We start from the raw sequence: 19364 nt of genomic DNA on the forward strand, positions 1-19364 counted from the left end.
TGCGCAAAAAACAAAGCAGAGCTCATGGCTTTCAACTGACTTTTTTCCAAATCATCATTAGTTTCATCATGCAGCCTTACAATGCATTTCAAATCAAAACATATAGCCCAACGTTTGTAGAAGAACTAAAATTACATTAATAACTCTAAATGAAGCATATAGGACTACCTATTTCTTTGTTAACCGCTCAACACAGAATAGCCGCATGTGCACACTCCCTCAAATCGTTCAATTGTATTCTTCATACTATAAAATAATATAAAATAATGCCACGTAATTCTAAGCAAATTTTGCTAAATGAACTAGTGTAGCCCACAGCCATTTGGCATAGCCACATCAGGACCTAACATAAGGACAACTCAGAGTATGCTATACTTTTCTTCTGAAATAACTACATTTTCTTCATATCATGCTTCTTTAGACCTGTCTTAAATAAATAATGGATTTATTGTGAAGGTGTAGGCTATATTACATGGATTTATTAGACTTTTTAAAATGTAGATGTTCCAAAGGTCTGCATGTGTGGAAGCCAGGAGATGTGTTTATGTTAATTAACGGTCAGTTACCGTGAGACCGACAGTTATATGCTTGACAATCACCGGCTGACAAAATGTTGTGACCGCCACAGCCCTAGTCGAGATTGGTGAGGAAGAACTTGACTGGCCTGCACAGAGTCCATCGAACACCTTTGGGATGAATTGGAATGCCAACTGCGAGCCAGGCCTAATCGCCCAGCATCAGTGCCTGACCTCACTAATGCTCTTCTGGCTGAATGGAAGCAAGTCCCCGCAGTAATGTTCCAACATCTAGTGGAAAGCCTTCCCAGAAGAGTGGAGGCTGTTATAGCAGCAAAGGGGGCCAACTCCATATTAATGCCCATGATTTTGGAATGAGATGTTCGATGAGCAGGTGTCCACATACTTTTGGTGATACGGATTAGGACACGTCCTTGCACTTTGAAAGCGTTGATGATGTAGAGGTGAATGAAAGAAGTAAACAGCAGAGATATATGTTTGGTGTTGTCGATGTTTGATGGTGTGAAATTTGGGGAATAGCTCTCAGATTAGCCAGTCCTGTCACCGGGTTGATACAGGCAAGCACATCAGTGGGGCAGCAGTGTTTAGCTGTATGTAGGCCCTGCATATTCAGCTAACTACGCTGAACAAATATATAATCGCAACATGCAACAATTTCAAAGATTTTACCGAGTTAAAGTTCATATAATGAAATCAGTCACTTGAAATGAATTCATTAGGCCCTAATCTATGGATTTCATATGACTGGGAATACAGATATGCATCTGTTGGTCACAGATACCTTAAAAGAAAGTAAGGACTTGGATCAGAAAACCAGTCAGTATCTGGTGGCACCACCATTTGCCTCATGCAACGTATGCAGCGCTACACATCTCCTTCGAGTTGATAAGGCTGTTGATTGTGGCCTGTGGAATGTTGTCCCACTCCTATTCAATGGCTGTGTGAAGTTGCTGGATGCTCAATGGGTGACATGTCTGGTGAGTATGCAGGCCATGGAAGAACTGGGACATTTTCAGCTTCCAGGAATTGTGTACAGATCTGTGGAACATAGGGTTGTGCATTATCATGCTGAAACCTGAGGTTATGACGGTATCTCATCACGGTATCTCTGTGCATTCAAATTGCCATCGATAAGATGCAATTGTGTTTGTTGTCCGTAGATGATACCATACCTCCACCGAAATTTCGAAAACGACATTGGAGGCAGCTTATGGTAGAGAAATTGACATTCAATTCTCTGGCAACAGCTCTGGTGGACATTCCTGCAATCAGCATACCACTTGCACTCTCCCTCAAACTTGAGACATCTGTGGCATTGTGTTGCGTGACAAAACTGCCCATTTTAGAGTGGCCTTTTATTGTCCATAGCACAAGGTGCTCCTGTGTAATGATATGCTGTTTAATCAGCGTCTTGATATGCCACACCTGTCAGGTGGATGTATGATCTTCGCAAAGGAGAAATGCTCACTAACAGAGATGTAAACACATTTTTGCACAACATTTTAGAGAAATAAGGTTTTAGTGCATATGGAACATTTCAGAGATCTTTTATTTCAGCTCATGAAACACGGGTCCAACACTTTATATGTGGCGATTATATTTTTGGTCAGTTTATATACTGCATTGCCTTCTAATATTGTATCTGTTTGCCACTTCATTGGCCTGGGCTATTGTTAATTTATTTAAATGTTTTATTTAACCTTTATTTAACTAGGCAAGTACATTAAGAACAAATTCTTATTTACAATGACGGCCTACTCCGGCCAAACCCAGACGGCGCTGGGCCAATTGTGCACTGCCCTATGGAACTCCCAATCATGGCCAGATGTGATACCTGGATTCAAACCAGGGACTGTATTGACACCTCTTGCACTGAGATGCAGTGCCTTAGACCACTGTGCCACCAGATTGATCTCAGTTGGTCAGTGTCAGAGTAGCCACTCATTTCGTGTGTGGTATTAAAAAAGATTCAACTAATGTCTTCTGTCATGTAAATGATGTGGAATTGCATGAAATGCATTTTTAAAAGGCCCGTATTTGGGGGGAACCCTGCTAACAAACGTTCTCCACGTGTGGAAATCCTAAAAACACCTCAACTGCCACATCGCAAATGTTGTTTTGGATTTATTATAGAGGGGCTTTTACTTCAACAGTAAGTCGTAGCACCTTGCGGTTGTATGCCAAGCTGTTGCCAAACCAAGCGGTGATGCAGCCAGTCAAGATGTTCTAAATGGTAAAACTGTAGAACTTTATGAAGATCTGAGGGCCAATGACACGACTGTGTTTGTGTGTGGACCATGATAATTCTTTAGTGATGTGGACACCGAGGAACTTGAACCTCTCGACCCACTCCACTACAGCCCCGTCTATGTGGATGGGGGGGTTACTCGGCACTCCGTTTCCCGTAGTCCACGATCAGCTCCTTTCTCTTGCTGAAGTTGAGTGAGAGGTTGGGTTCCTGGCACCACACTGCCAGGTCACTGACCTCCTCCCTATAGGCTGTCTCAGCCCAACCACCGTGGCGTTGTCAGAAAACTTAACCATGGTGTTGGAGTCTTTTCGTGGCCACGCAGTCATGGGTGAACAGGTAGTACAAGAGGCGACTAAGCACGCACTCCTGAAGGGCCTCCGTGTTGAGGGTCAGCATGGTAAATGTGTTGTTGCCTACCCTCACCACCTGGGGTAGGCATGTCAGGAAGTCCAGGATCCGGGTGCAGAGGGAGGTGTTCAGTCCCGGGGTCCTGAGCTAAGTGATGAGCTTGGAAGGCACTATGGTGTTGAATGCTGAGCTATAGTCAAAGAACAGCATTCTCACATAGGTGGTCCTCTTGTCCAGTTGGGAGAGGGCAGTGTGGATTGCAATAGAGATTGCGTCTTCTGTGTATCTGTTTGTGTGGTATGCAAATTGGAGTGGGTCCAGGGTGTCTGGGATGACAGTGTTGATGTGTGCCATGACCAGCCTTTCAAAGCACTTCATGGCTACAGATGTGAGTGCTATGGGGCGATAGTCATTTCGACAGGTTACCTTGGTGTTCTTGGGCACAGGGACTATGGTGGTCTGCTTGAAACATGTAGGTATTACAGACTGGGTCAGGGAGATTAGTCCGGATTAGTGTCCAGTTCCTTGAAAGCGGCAGCTCTAACCTTTAGCTCAGTGCAGATGTTGCCTGTAATCCATAGCTTCTGGTTGGGATATGAACGTGTGGGGACAACATCGTCAATGCACTTATTAATGAAGCCGGTGACTGATGTGGTAAACTCCTCAATGGGCGAGGAAGAGCTTTGTATGCGTTTCTGTGTGTGGAGTAAAGGTGATCTAGACTTTTGTCTCCTCTAGTTGCACAGGTGACCTGCTGGTATAAATGAGGGAAAAAAACAGATTTCAGTTTCCTTGCATTAAAATCACCGGCGGCTAGGAGCGCCGCCTCTGGATGTGCATTTTCTTGTTTGCTTATGGCCCTATGCAGCTCGTTGAGTGCAGTTTCAGTGTCAGCATCGGTTTGTGGTGGTAAATAGACAGCTGCGAAAAAAAATATAGCTTGGTATGGTCTGCAGCTCATCATGAGGTATCTAACTCAGACAAGCAACACCTCAAGACTTAGAGATTGCTTACCAGCAGTTGTCAACAAAGAGACTCACACCTCCCCCTTAACCTTACCCGAAGCTGCCGTTTGGTCTTGTCGATGCATAAAAAAACACCTAGATGAATATTATCCATGTCCTTTTTCAGACGGTTTGTGTGTGTGTGTACTGTAACTTCAACCCTTTACCCGTGTCATATTATGTTGGACTGTATCATGGAAATCAATGGGTGTGGATGAAGCAGTACCTCTTGATTTATTTAAGACATAAGACCCTGACTTCAGAGGGATCTGTACTGGATGTATCTGAAGGCCTTTGAACCCATAACCTCCTTAGATCCAGTAATTCATGTCTCAGCAATTCCAGCACCCTTCTTTTCTACCTCTGCACTCTCTCTTTCTGTCTTTTGCTTTGAAAGAAGCATACTGATGTTTAGTGATATGGAGAGCATTTAGTGCCTCCCCTCTCCTTCTCTCTCTCTCTCGCTCTCTCTCTCACTCTCTCCCCCCTCTCTCTCTGTCACCCCTCTCTCAGTGATGGGTGACATGGCTGGTTCTGAGTTGCCATGGTGACAGTGCCCTGGTATGGTAGCGGGGGATGTGCGGTGTGCGTGTGTGTACCCTTGGGTGGGAGTTGCCAAGTGGCTGTGTATGTGTTTGTGTGTGTTTGTGTGTGGATGTGTGTGTGTGGTACATGTGTGTGGTGTACTGGCCTCCTGCAGATGTTCCCTGGCCCTCACACCTCCTGCCAGCTGCTCCCCCCCCCCAGCTCTTAATTAAGAGCCCGCGCCATAGCGAGGCATGATTACACCCCCTACACACACACTCGCGCACACAAACACACACACCAGAGGTGCACACCAGGACGTGTCCATTAGATGTTCTCTAGGAGCAGAGCGTCCAGTGCTAGTGCCCTTGAAGCCCTGTAGTTATGATGGGAAACATAAACAAGCAGCTAATCATAGCTATGTGGCTACACTCTGACACCACACCACCACCCCCATACACACCAGCAGGCAGTGTACTGTACTTGGAGCATGGAGAGGAGGAAGAGAAGGGGCAGGATGAGGAAGTGAAAAGGCAGGATGAGGAGAGGAAGGATGAGGAAGAGGAAGAGGAGAGGCAGGATGATGAAGAGGAGAGGCAGGATGAGGAAGAGGAGAGGCTGGATGAGGAAGAGGAGAGGAAGGATGAGCAGAAGGTGGAAGGGGAGGATGAAGCGGAGCAGTTTGGAGAAGAGGTTTATTTTATGCCACTTCATCTGTTATGCTCCTCTTCCCTCCCTCCTCACTCTCTGTCCTCTCTCTCCTCCTTATTCAACTCTCTATCCCTTCTTTATTTTCTTTCTCCTACCTGCTACCTGCTCTATAGTCACTTAGTCTGCCTCTTCTGTATTCTCTCTCTCTCTCTCTCTCTCACACACACACACACACACTCTCACACACTCACACTCACACACACACTCTCACACACACACACACACACACACACACACACACACACACACACACACACACACACACACACACACACACACACGAGACAGAACACCACAGTTAATAATTCCCTAATTTCCTCTCTTAACGGCAAGTGGAATGTGTCGCAGATAAACGGATTTATCAGAAGGGTATTAGAATGTGAATCAGGGGTGTTACAGCAATGGACAGTAATGGGCGCATCGTTTAAACAACGTCACGAGACTAATGGATTTCAAAATGAATTTGTCAACACGGTTCGCCATGAATACAATTAGCTGAATGAGAGTGAAGCTGCGGCGGTAGAGGCAGCGGCGACCTGAGTAGCGGGGAGCTACAGTGTTCAGTATGGAAGTCAGGGATGATCTGTAGGTTATACTGTACAGTGGGGGAGATATAGATGTACTGTAGACAGCTGTCCATATTGCTGCTGGGTGGAAATACTTGGTGTGTTGATGGGAGTGTAATGAGATTATGAGTGGATCAGTTGATTGTAGAGGTGCTGAGTTTTGAAGTGGTATCCTTCTGGGTATAAACTGTCTGAATCAATTCATTATTGTTTTCATGTCATTGTATTCGTGTCATTTCAGCACAAGCTATCAAAAGATTTCCATGTGACAATGTTGTATTCAATTGGAAAAATTATTAGATTTGCAAAAAGCAATCAACATACTCACATTTTGTGAGTTAAGTCTTATTTCCCAGCCAACTTTTAACCAAAGTCCAGTGACATGGCTCCAAGTTGGGTTGATTTCACACTGAATCCACATTAGACAACTTAATCAAATGTCAATCAGAAGTCGAATTTGAACTGATGTCTGTGCCCAGCGGGGTATTCTTTAATTGCTCTGGGGGTCAGTGGTTTGGGTGAGGATATCACAGTGCCGCTTTAGTAAGGGGTTGTTTTGAAAGAAACACCCAGCCAAGATGGGAGGTGGTGTGATATGTGTGATGCAGTGTGTGTTTTGTTGCGTCTCACCACTGTTGTTGTTATTACTGTAATGTCCCAGAACATGACATTAGCCTTAATAACATAATCACTCATCCACTGTGATCAGACACCAAGAGAGCAGAGCAGAAATACAGGGAGAGGAGGAGAGAAAGGGAAAGATATAGGGAGGAGAGAGAGAAACAACCAGGGAGAAGAGACACAGAACCAGGGATGAGAGGGAGTGGGGGGAGGAAAAGGGAGGAAGGGATAGAAAGAGATAGGTAGGGAGAGAAACAGAGAGAAATACAGTCATGGAGGAGAGACACAGAACCAGGGATGAGAGGGAGTGGGGGGAGAAAAAGGGAGGAAGGGATAGAAAGAGATAGGTAGGGAGATAAACAGAGAGAAATACAGTCATGGAGGAGAGACAGAGTGGGAGTTTATTGTAACCCGCTCTCTCTCTCTCTCTCTCTCTGATTGGCTGAGATGAAAACACAAACAGATGAGATCGACTTCTATGGGTGTGTCTCTGTCACTGTTGGCCATAGATAAAAAGGGTCAGCTATGCAAGTTATGTCATTATATGACTATAAGCCATTGAAATATGGATTTTGGAAGGACAAATGATGCTGCCAAGACAGACACTTAGTTGAAAACATAAAGCTGTGGATAGTTGATATCAGCTACTGCCGATCCCTCCCCACCGCCACTTTAGCCCACCCCACTCAGCCTCCTCCAGCGTCCAGGGAGAGAGAGGGTCTGTGGGAAGGCAGGCAGGGAAACGGTAGGGGCGCTCTGAGCCTCCTGAATACTAATGTCCCACTTTACAACTCACCCTCACTCGTACACACACACCACGCTCTTCCTCCCTCCCTCCCTCCTCCCTCCCTCTCCCTCCCTCCCTCCCTCCCTCCCTCCCTCCCTCCCTCCCCCCCCCCACACACACACACACACACACACACACACACACACACACACACACACACACACACACACACACACACACACACACACTGTGCCACCCTCTGCTCTCCCGCCCCTTTGCAGCCCCTCCACAGTCCCTCACAGCCAGCGCTGAACAAAGCTCCCTAATTATGGGCAGGTCTCCATGTCCACCCGGGCGCTCTTAACGACGTCGCTGATTAATTAGAGGGAGGTGTGGGGGCAGGAAGTCTCACCCTCGCCACCGCTGCCGCCACGATAACACCAACTTCACCCGCGCCACAACGTCACACCTCACCCGCACACACACGCACTTGCATTAACACACACACTCTCTCGGAGACGTGTGGCGAGAGCAGGATTAGTGTGGGATTATATGACAATGTGAGACACAGCCAGCTTTAGACACTGAGAATGATAAACTGTGTGAACTAGACACAGACGAAGTCGACACTCTTCAGTTGCCAGGTCTGTATTGTAAAATATACATAGTAACCTACTTTGTTAAATACAGGTAAGTGGGTAGATAGACAGAAATAGCTAGGGGTGTTGGATATGGATCATTTTCAATTCAATACAATTTCATTTCCATGTCTCCTCAGTGCCATAGTCGTCGGTTTACAGATGTCTACATCCTCCACCTAATACACATACAACAAACGTCGCAATCCGCCAATGCAATATGGCCATGTTATGTTTGTAAGAAAGGAAGTGGTTAGCTAGCCCTATTTACTGTGAATCCTTTAGAAAATCAGGCAAATTTGAGAGCAGGAAGTGAGACCCAGGTGTGTTTGGTCTCCTCTGAAGTGATGTGTATTCATTGCCACTGCTGCATGCGGCTCACTGTTGCCACAAAATGGCCTCTGCCGCGTCTATATGTGTGATTTGTGTGTGTCCGACCCTGAGGTCCACAATGAATACAGGGCACAAAGAGACAAGTGTATTGCCGCTGCACACACACACACACACACACACACACACACACACACACACACACACACACACACACACACACACACACACACACACACACACACACACACACACATAAACCTACACAAACACACATGCACATATGCACACACACGTACGCAGGCACACAAAGGCGCGCGCACACTTCAGACTGGGTCACTCAGGTTCAAGGCATTTGTATTCATCATATGTTTTTACATTTGCTTTACCACCTACAGTGTTCCATCGAGCTGAGACATGACTGTCTGCTCTCTGACTCTGTATACCTTGATGCACTTGAATATGCACGCAAAATATGCACGCAAAACATGTGGGTGTTTGAGTGTGTGGTATGTGCACAAGACAAGCATGGTGCGTTTGCACTTGGACCAACCTTTTCTACAACTCCATTTTAGGATGTTACAATATCTCTTCGTGACAGGGAGCGTTAGATACTGCACACACACAAACACACACACACACACACACACACACACACACACACACACACACACACACACACACACACACACACACACACACACACACACACACACACACACACACACACACACACAGCCGCCCCTCCCCACAATTCCCCCCCCCCCACACACCCAATATCCTAAAACACACAGACACACACAATCCACATCACTCCCATTACAGCCAGTGTTGGACGGATCATTTCCACTGTGGCTGCTGAGATCTTCATTAGGCTGGCAGAGGGCTGCCCTGTTAGACATGGCTATTATCAGGATGATTACCACCACACCACATCCCATCATCGTTACTGTTGTCACCGGCCGCCCACGGGAGCCTCCTCAGTCGGGACAAGGCTGTGGGTTTGTCCTCTGTGCCCTTCCGTGTCCCCTCCTTTGGTGGCTTGACGCTAATGCCTGATGACATCCCTGCAGCAGTGAGCGGTGTGTGTCACCTTTTTAGCGGTGACGTGAGTAGTGTGAAGATGGCTCAGACACACACACACTTGGACGCATGAACGCACACATGCACACAGAGAAACGCTGCTCACGCACACACGCTCACACCCGTACTCACACACACAGTCACACACACGCACACCGAATCACAGCTCACACACAAGCATTTCACGAATGCGGACGCACATTCATGCACTCGCGCACACAGACACAATACCCACACACAGAAACGCTGCTCACTGAACTTTGTTAATAAGGCGAGCTCCTTTACCACCTGCAGCCTGGTGGTAATTCACTACACCTCAAAGAACTGACCCAGATAGGCCCAGACTTTATACAGGTAATGCTCACAGGAATGGATTCTCTCTGCTACAGGTAGATGTGTTATAGGTTTTGAGTTCACCGTTAATATATGTAAATGATAATGGGTTGATTTCTTTTTGGGCTACATGATCTATTAAGCTGGCTGTTGTGCTAGGAGAGGAAATAAAAGAAGGACAGAATGGAGAAAGGAAGAAAAGACAAGGGGGCGAGGAGAAAGAAAAGGAGACTGCAGCAGGAGGACAGAGAGGAAATATAGATATTTAGTGGGAGGCTAAGATTTACACACACAGACGAGAGAGAGAGAGAGAGAGAGAGAGAGAGAGAGAGAGAGAGAGAGAGAGAGAGAGAGAGAGTAGTGAGATGGAGGTTGTGCAGAGCGGGCCAGGCGTGGCGTGCTTGTACTCACCCGGGCTCTAACCCGCCACAGATGAACACAATCAGGCCACCTCGGCCAACGGCGGGTAGTCATGGCAACCTGGCGGCACAGCCTGCGTGGGACAAAGGGCTGGCGGGTCCTGTGTATGTGAGCGTGTTTGTGCGTGTGTGTGTGTGGCAGAGCGGGCCGAGCCCTCCTGGGGCCTCCATTCGCCTGTCTGTGAGAGAGAGTCCACAGGGGCCCTGCAACAGGAGGAGAGAAGAGAAAGAGGGGAGGAGGGAGGGAGAGAGAGAGACAGATGGAGAAAGTGTAGCTAGAGTCCTCAGGGGCTCAGCCACAGGAGGAGAGAGAAGGAGAGGAGATGGAGGGAAGAGGAAAAGAGGGAGCGATGGGGTGAGAGAGCAGAAAAAAGACCTAGTAGAGAGCCCGTTCCACAGGAGAAAGAAAAGGGGAGAGAGGGGGGGGGCAGGAGAGATGGAGAGATCGAAGTAGAGATCTAGCGAAGACAGAGAGAGAGCATGAGAGAGAGAGAGAGAGAGAGAGGGAGGGGGGCTAGGGAGAGAACCCATATTTGTATTTCCATAGGAGCTGGTTCAGAGCTAAAGTTGAAAGGGAGAATAGGGTGGAAGGAGGGATACAGGTAGAAGGGATAAAATGAGAGTGAGAAACAGAGGGCAAGGCGTTATCCATCCTCTGTCCTCTGCATTCTCCTTCTCTTTTTCCTGTCCTTGTCTTTTCTTCTCTCTCCCAGGCCAACCGCTTACATTTTTTAAACTCCCTTCAGGTTCAAAGAAGGGAGAATAGAGGAACATCCAGACTCATCACGTGTTAAATCATGCATCCTTTTAGTTCCTAAATCCTCATTTGTAGCTTTTATGTACAAACACTGATATTTCATTTCCTGCCTGCTCTTTAGGTGTGGATCATACAAACATGCATCTGAAGAGAAACTTTGTGAGTAAACTTGATCGATTTATTTTGAAGTGACCATCTATGTCATCTGTCCTAATGGGCCATTACACAATTAATGAATTCAACATTTACTGTATATACAGTAGATAATGCTATACAGTAGATAGATAAACACCCATGTCAAATCGATGAAGCTATAGTGAAGCGAATGCTAACTGCTTCAGGTGAAGTTTCAACCTAGATACAGATCTAGGATCAGATTCCCCTCCTCGAATCCCAACCTTTAACAATTAGTGGGGAAAATGGCAAATTCACCCTAAACCAACTCACCAACGGTAGTGGCACTGTAGGTGACTGACTGCCAGACAATTGACTGGCTACTACTGCTTTCTATCATTTAGAATCCAAGAGCCACAGTTCAGATCAAAGCCAACAGGCCAACATGTAGTTTGGCACTCATGTACAGCCTGAGAGAGATTGAAGCAGGGTTACATGGGGTTGTACTCTGACTCCTGTCTCCTTGAGTGCACCTCCTTGATCATATTTGACTCGATAGACACACATATCACTCTTCTGCGGTGTAGCCTGTCATCTCCTCACCGAACGGTGAACATCTTGTCCTCGTATAGAATGAGAAAGCATGACAATACATAGAAGATTATCATGACACATCAATATACTTCCAGAAATGCCATTTTATTATTTCCTGTGTCATTTCCTCATCCTCCCTATTCTGATGCCAGATCTGTTTTGAGCTGTATAGCCAACTCCTAAAAACCATAAGAGTTGGCTATACAGCAAAAACAGATCTGGGATCAGGCTACATGCTCTCCATGTTGTTCCATGACATTACACTATGGTGTGTCTCTCAGGAGGCCTTTGGCAGTTTTGACCTGCGTGGCTCACACGGCCTTTCCCATGATCCCACACCACTCAGAGACGAGGAGAACGGGTAACACACTTCTTAATCTCTACATTCATCTCACTCTTTCACCCCCTCTCATTCTTCATGTTCCTCTGTCATCTCTCACTATTTGCAGTCATCTTTCCTTTTTAGTTTTGTTTCCTCATTTTTGGAATGGGTTATTTGTCTAAATTTGTGTAGAGATACAGTCGTTTTTGTGTGTGTGAGAGAGTGCGTGCGTGTTTATGTGTGTACGTGTTTGTGTGTGTATGACATAATGTTCTCATCTGTCCCAGTCATGGCACCGGGTGTACAGGGGAAGTGGCCATGGAGGCCAACAACTCTTATTGTGACGTGGGCATCGCTTTCAACTCCAGGATCGGTGGGGAGTACAACACTGCCCATGTCCATGCCAATGTAATCTATCAAAATAAAATACCGGTAGAAGTGTTGGATGATTCAAATATGCATCTTGTTGAATGATTGTACTAGTTGTACTACTACAATATGTACGTATAATAGGATTGCACTGTACTATGATAAATGTACATTGTCTATGAGACATGATATTGTCTATTACAGTATACCATTTGAAAATCTAAAATAATATTATGGCAAATGAAATATATAATATAAGCCATGCCTTAATAACAACATAAAGAATATGATTCAATCAGACTGTATAGGAGACTCTAGGCGAGGTGACAATGAACAATACAGTAACAGTACGTTCATGAAGAAGAGAAGAGCGGTGTTTATATTACCAGACAAACTATATGATATGTAGCAGTGCAGCGATAACATACTATGAGGACAATCGCACATCAAATGTAGTGAAATGGCTCAATAAAAGGCAACGACAACAGGGTAATGCAATGCCAGTGATTTGGTTGTGACATCAGCTGGAGAGATAATGTATGAGTCCCAAATTGCACCCTATTTCCTGTATAGCGTACTACTTTTGATGGGCCGTGGTCAAAAGCAGTGCACAAAATAAAATAGGGAATAGGGTGGTTTTTGGGAGGCAGACTAGTTAAAGTGAATCATAGCGCTGAGGCTTGATAATGATGACAAAGGGACCACGGGCGTATCCACAACAGAACAATGCATTTGCAGTGCATTTCTTCCATAAAGCCCAGTAATCAATACGTCTATTGCAGCCAGTTTAGGTGTTGATGTTCAGCTGTATTTGTGAATTAGAGTTTACACAAGTGGTGATGAGAGAAATCAATCTAATTAGTGTGTGTGTTATTGAGCCATATAGACCTAATTTAACATCTCATTTTGGGTTTGAGGTGTTGTAGTTCGTTTTTTAGTGAGGATGACTAATACAATACAGCCGTACAGTCCAGAGCGTAAGTATGCATCAACAAGAAAATGTATTGGGACATTTGAATAAGAATATCCTCTGAAAATCACTGTTTTGATTCTAGTGTCACTCTATAATGCTAAAAGCCAACAGCTGTTCAAACCAATTCACCGAGCTAGATTGGCATCATAATTAATGAGCAGTAATAAATAATCTTTGGAATGAACTGTTACCCCTGACCTCTTCCCTCTGCCCCGTGACCTCTGACCTTTGACATGGCCAGGTATCGATCTTCTGGACAGCACGGTGACGGACTCCGTGGAGGCCACATCTCTGACCTTCAACAACGACTTCATTGATGTGTATGTGTGCTGCTGGGGCCCGCGGGACGACGGACAGGAAATGGCCGGGCCGGGGACACTCACACAGAAAGCACTGAGGCTGGGCAAGGTAAGGTTAACACACACACAGGCAAAGTACATGCAAGCACGCAAGTATACACACACCCATACTGTACATGCACATACACATGCACGTCCACACACTCAAACTCATGCAAGCATGCATACTCGCTTTTCTCTATTCAATGTAATTCTATTCCATTCTATTATATTTGATCCTTCCACCAACTCTCCTCTCTCTTTCACCTTAATACAGGGGCGAGGTAGGCAGTATCTTTGTGTGGGCGTCTGGTAATGGTGGGTTGGTGAACGACCACTGTGGAGCAGACGGCTATGTCAACAGTGTCTACAGCATTGCCGTTGGGGCTGTCACTCACACGGGCAAGCCCGCCTTTTTAGGTGAGCCCTGCCGTCATGGCTGTCACTCTAATTGGAGCCAGTTTGGGAAATACACTACCCCTAGTAAGTCTCTCTGTGTGCGTGTATATCTATTCGACACTGTGTGAGAGTGAGTGCAGCCCTGCTCTTTAGCTCCTGTTAGCAGCCTGTTAACTGCTGTGATATTTTTAGCGGCCTCACGGTTGACCTGGGCTGGCGGATATGTGTGGATGCACACACACATATACACACACAATCGCAAGTGTTAATTGGAGGTGAAGCGTAGCACCGCGGCTGAAGCGGCAGAGAAAAAGAGTGAACGAGGGAAGGAAGAGAGGTGTTGATGTGCACTCAGTTCAGGAGTGTGACAAAGTCGAAGGCCAGGAAAGAAAAATGTCTGCATGCCCTGCTCAGCTCCATGGATATAGACTAAACAGTGTAATATTACCCTGTAACACATACCACTGTCTGTGACTATTGCCACTACCAGTCTACTCCCCTGCGGCATTCAGTCAGTCACCACATTGATGGTCAGAGGTGTTTCCTACGAAGAAAGCTAGATTTACTCAGGGTTTTCTAACGCTAACTGGCTTCAGTTAGCGTCACATTTCAGCTCAGGCTTCATCCGTACAACGACGGTGGATATTGCTTGTCCGCCTGCCGCTAACTGTAGCAGGCTTGTAGCTGCGTGTGATCGTTGCACATGGCTAGTGGAATACTCAACTCTTCATTGAGACAATGCTGCGACATCAATCCATTTGTGAGTCAGTGCCACATTTACCTTTGTGCCCAAATCTAAATGAAAGAAAAGTTATCGTGCAAATTCAGCAGGCTATGTTGTGAAATAGGCTTTTAAAAGTGCAGTCTTTATTTTATTATTTGTCGTTAATGCCTATTTTGGTGTGCTTATCAATGCACAACAAACAAGCACCCTTTTCCCCACTGCTATCGATAACATCATTTTATTAAACCATACAAAAGTTTTACTGTGTGTGAAGTTTAAAATGCATTCTGTCATTGCTAAATGTGTAATGTGATATATTCTAGCACACACCAAAAAACGTTGAATTAACTAAATATTTATTCGGTCGTCTTCCTCAAGGGAATTGGATGATGACAGAATCTTTGCAAGAGGGAGGGAATATGGTTTCATTGGTCCTCAACTTGTGGCTCAGTCGATTTAAATTCAGTGTAAGTGGAGTAGCGGTGAGTTACCCTGCCCCGGAGCAGGTTAGTTCTGAAGGATTCGTTGCCATAGAAATGTACCTAGCTAAAAGGTGAGCCACTTTCGTATGACTGGTTATCCCGAGTTGAACTCCGAGTTGACCAAAGTTACCTCGCTAACTCCTCAAAACTGCATTGTAGGATACCCCTCAGGTGTGGAGGAGCGTTAGGTGTGTATATGTGTGAGAGTGAGTGAGAAATATCCCCTGGTCGCTGTTACAAAATCAGTTCCCCCACGTGTGACTTCACTGAATTCTTCACCCGAGAGCAAAATAGCTAACTACAGAGTGTTTGTGTGAATTTGTTTGTTTGGTTAAACAAAGAGTGTACTACACACATTCAACAATTATCCCAGGTGCATGGTCTAAAAAACTATACCGAACAAAAATTTAAAAGCAACATGCAACAATTTCAAAGATTTTACTGAGTTACAGTTCGTATGAGCAAATCAGTCAATTGAAATAAAGTCCTTAAGCCCTAGTCTATGGATTTCACGTGTGGAAATACAGATATGGATCTGTTAGTCACAGATACCTTAAAAGAAATGGGCCTCACGATCTCGTCACGGTATTTCTGTGCATTCAAATTGCCATCGATAAAATGCAATTGCGTTCATTGTCCGTAGCTTATGCCTGCCCATACCATAACCCCACCACCACCATGGGGCACTCTGTTCACAACGTTGAAAATTACAAACCGCTGGCCCACACGACGCTATACACTTGTTCTACAGTTGTGAGGCCAGTTGGAAGTACTGACAAATTCTCTAAAACGACATTGGAGGTGACTTATGGTAGAGAAATTAACATTACATTCTCTGGCACCAGCTCTGGTAGACATGCCTGCAGTCAGCGTGCCAATTGTAGGCTCCCTCAAAACTTGAGATGGCATATTTTAGAGTGGCCTTTTATTGTCCCCAGCACAAGGGGCACCTGTGTAATGATCATGCTGTTTAATCAGCTTCTCAATATGACACAACTGTCAGGTGGATGTATTATCTTGGCAAAGGAGAAATGCTCACTAACAGGGATGTAAACACATTTGTGGGTTTTTTACATGGAACCCAAAAGGGTTTTTACATGGAACCCAAAAGGGTTCTACCTGGAACCAAAAAGGTTCTCCTAACCCTTTTAGGTTTTTGATAGCACCTTTTTTTTCTAAGAGTATACCCTGCACATTGAACATTTTTGTTGTTGTGTGTGTGTGTGTACACCACTATATTTGTTAAGTTGCAATTGAAATGTACAGTATTCTGTTGTGTGCTCTGCAGGTGACAGTGTCCAGTCTACGGGACGGTTGTGTCACCCATTTTGCGGGGACATCCAGTGCTGCACCCATCGCGGCTGGGATTCTGGCCCTTGTCCTGGAGACCAAGTAAGCCTTGGTCATCCTCTCCCCTCCTGAACCTTACTCAACTGTTGCGTCATTTTCTCCACTGTCTGTTTTTCATCTGCATTCCATGGCTTAGGTAGTTCACTTTGTATTTATTAGCTGTCTTAGTTTCCCATCTTTATGTCTAAGTTCAAGTAGCTCCCTTTTCTCTCTCTGTGTATTTGTGCAAGTGTTTTCTCTCTCTCTCTCAAATATAGAATGCTTTATTGGCATAAAGTACAATTTGTATATATTGCCAAAGCAATATTGGTAGTACAGTATTTCAGTAAATAATGAATAAAGGATAATTAAATACAGTTCATTTCAGTAGTGGGGCAGCAGGTAGCCTAGCAGTTAAGAGCGCTGGACCAGTAACCGAAAGGTCGTTGGTTCAAATTCTCGAGATGACTAGGTGAAAAGTCTGTCGATGTGCTCTTCAGCAAGGCACTTAACCCTAATTGCTCCAGTAAGTCGCTCTGGATAAGAGCATTTATTAAAATGTAATAATAATAGTTCATTGTAGTAATAATACTACTACATACTGTATAATCATGTATACAGGCACAACACTACTGTTGTTGTATTGTGTAATTTTTGGTCGATACATTTAATTGAATAAGATTAACAATGGCTAATAAATTAATAACAAAATGTACATGGATGATGGTTACACTATGTATTGCTTGTACATTATATACAATGTAAAAACTTCAGGGAATTAATGTTCGTGAGGTGTCCCTCAGGCTATGGCAATCATATACATTTCTGGCAGTAATAAACTCAGCAAAAAAAGAAACGCCCCTTTTCCAGGACCGTGTCTTTCAAAGATAATTTGTAAAAATCCAAATAACTTCACAGATCTTCATTGTAAAGGGTTTAAACACTGTTTCCCATACTTGTTCAATGAACCATAAACAATTAATGAACATTCACTTGTGGAACGGTCGTTAAGACACTAACAGCTTACAAATGGTAGGTAATTAAGGTCACAGTTATGAAAACTTAGGACACTAAAGAGGCCTTTCTACTGACTCTGAAAAACACCAAAAGAAAGATGCCCAGGGTCCCTGCTCATCTGCATGAACGTGCCTTAGGCATGCTGCAAGGAGGCATGAGGACTGCAGATGTGGCCAGGGCAATAAATTGCAATATCCGTACTGTGAGACGCCTAAGACAGCGCTACAGGGAGACAGGATGGACAGCTGATCGTCCTCACAGTGGCAGACCACGTGTAACAACACCTGCAGAGGATCAGTACATCCGAACATCACACCCGCGGGACAGGTACAGGATGGTAACAACAACTGCCTGAGTTACACCAGGAACGCACAATCCCTCCATCAGTGCTCAGAGTGTCCTGAGAGAGGCTGGACTGAGGGCTTGTTGACCTGTTGTAAGGCAGGTCCTCACCAGACATCACCGGCAACAACGTCGCCTATGGGCACAAACCCACCGTTGCTGGACCAAACAGGACTGGCGAAAAGTGCTTTTCACTGACGAGTCACGGTTTTGTCTCACCAGGGGTGATGGTAGGATTCGCGTTTATCGTCGAAGGAATGAACGTTACACCGAGGCCTGTACTCTAGAGCAGGATCGATTTGGAGGTGGAGGGTCCATCATGGTTTGGGGCGGTGTGTCACAGCATCATCGGACTGAGCTTGTTGTCATTGCAGGCAATCTCAACGCTGTGTGTTACAGGGAAGACATCCTCCTCCCTCATGTGGTACCCATCCTGCAGGCTCATCCTGACATAACCCTCCAGCATGACAATGCCACCAGCCATACTGCTCATTCTGTGCGTGATTTCCTGCAAGATAGGAATGTCAGTGTTCTGCCATGGCCAGCGAAGAGCCCAGATCTCAATCACATTGAGCACATCTGGGACCTGTTGGATCGGAGGGTGAGGGCTAGGGCCATTCCCCCCAGAAATGTCTGTGAACTTGCAGGTGCCTTGGTGGAAGAGTGGGGTAACATCTCACAACATGAACTGACAAATCTGGTGCAGTCCATGAGGAGGAGATGTACTGCAGTACTTAATGCAGCTGGTGGCCTCACCAGATACAGACTGTTACTTTTGATTTTGACCCCCCCCTTTGTTTAGGGACACCTTATTCCATTTCTATTAGTCACTTGTCTGTGGAACTTGTTCAGTTTATGTCTCAGATGTTGAATATTGTTATGTTCATACAAATATTTACACATTGTAAGTTTGCTGACAATAAACGCAGTTGACAGTGAGAGGACGTTTCTTTTTTTGCTGAGTTTATACACTGCTCAAAAAAATAAAGGGAACACTTAAACAACACAATGTAACTCCAAGTCAATCACACTTCTGTGAAATCAAACTGTCCACTTAGGAAGCAACACTGATTGACATTAAACTTCACATGCTGTTGTGCAAATGGAATAGACAACAGTTGGAAATTATAGGCAATTAGCAAGACACCCCCAATAAAGGAGTGGTTCTGCAGGTGGGGACCACAGACCACTTCTCAGTTCCTATGCTTCCTGGCTGATGTTTTAGTCACTTTTGAATGCTGGCGGTGCTTTCACTCTAGTGGTAGCATGAGACGGAGTCTACAACCCACACAAGTGGCTCAGGTAGTGCAGCTCATCCAGGATGGCACATCAATGCGAGCTGTGGCAAGAAGGTTTGCTGTGTCTATCAGCGTAGTGTCCAGAGCATGGAGGCACTACCAGGAGACAGGCTAGTACATCAGGAGACGTGGAGGAGGCCGTAGGAGGGCAACAACCCAGCAGCAGGACCGCTACCTCCGCCTTTGTGCAAGGAGGAGCAGGAGCAGCACTGCC

The 19364-nt window shown here is 45.4% G+C and overlaps 1 long non-coding RNA gene across 2 annotated transcripts in view; it reads left to right on the forward strand.

Moving 5' to 3' along the window:
• The first annotated feature begins 10677 nt into the window (after positions 1-10677).
• LOC106605042 (uncharacterized) overlaps positions 10678-19364 on the forward strand; it is a 29435-nt gene continuing 20748 nt past the window's right edge. Inside the window, exons 1-5 of one of the 2 annotated variants that reach the window (XR_006769898.1) lie at positions 10678-11008; positions 11839-11918; positions 12167-13629; positions 13837-13979; positions 16453-16556. This is a non-coding gene — a long non-coding RNA (uncharacterized lncRNA). Of the gene's footprint in view, positions 11009-11838; positions 13630-13836; positions 13980-16452; positions 16557-19364 lie in introns of both variants that reach the window. The other variant, XR_001328780.2, reaches the window with a different exon arrangement.

The sequence above is a fragment of the Salmo salar genome, chromosome ssa05 (assembly GCF_905237065.1).
Source record: "Salmo salar chromosome ssa05, Ssal_v3.1, whole genome shotgun sequence".
Taxonomy (NCBI): Eukaryota; Metazoa; Chordata; class Actinopteri; order Salmoniformes; family Salmonidae; genus Salmo; species Salmo salar.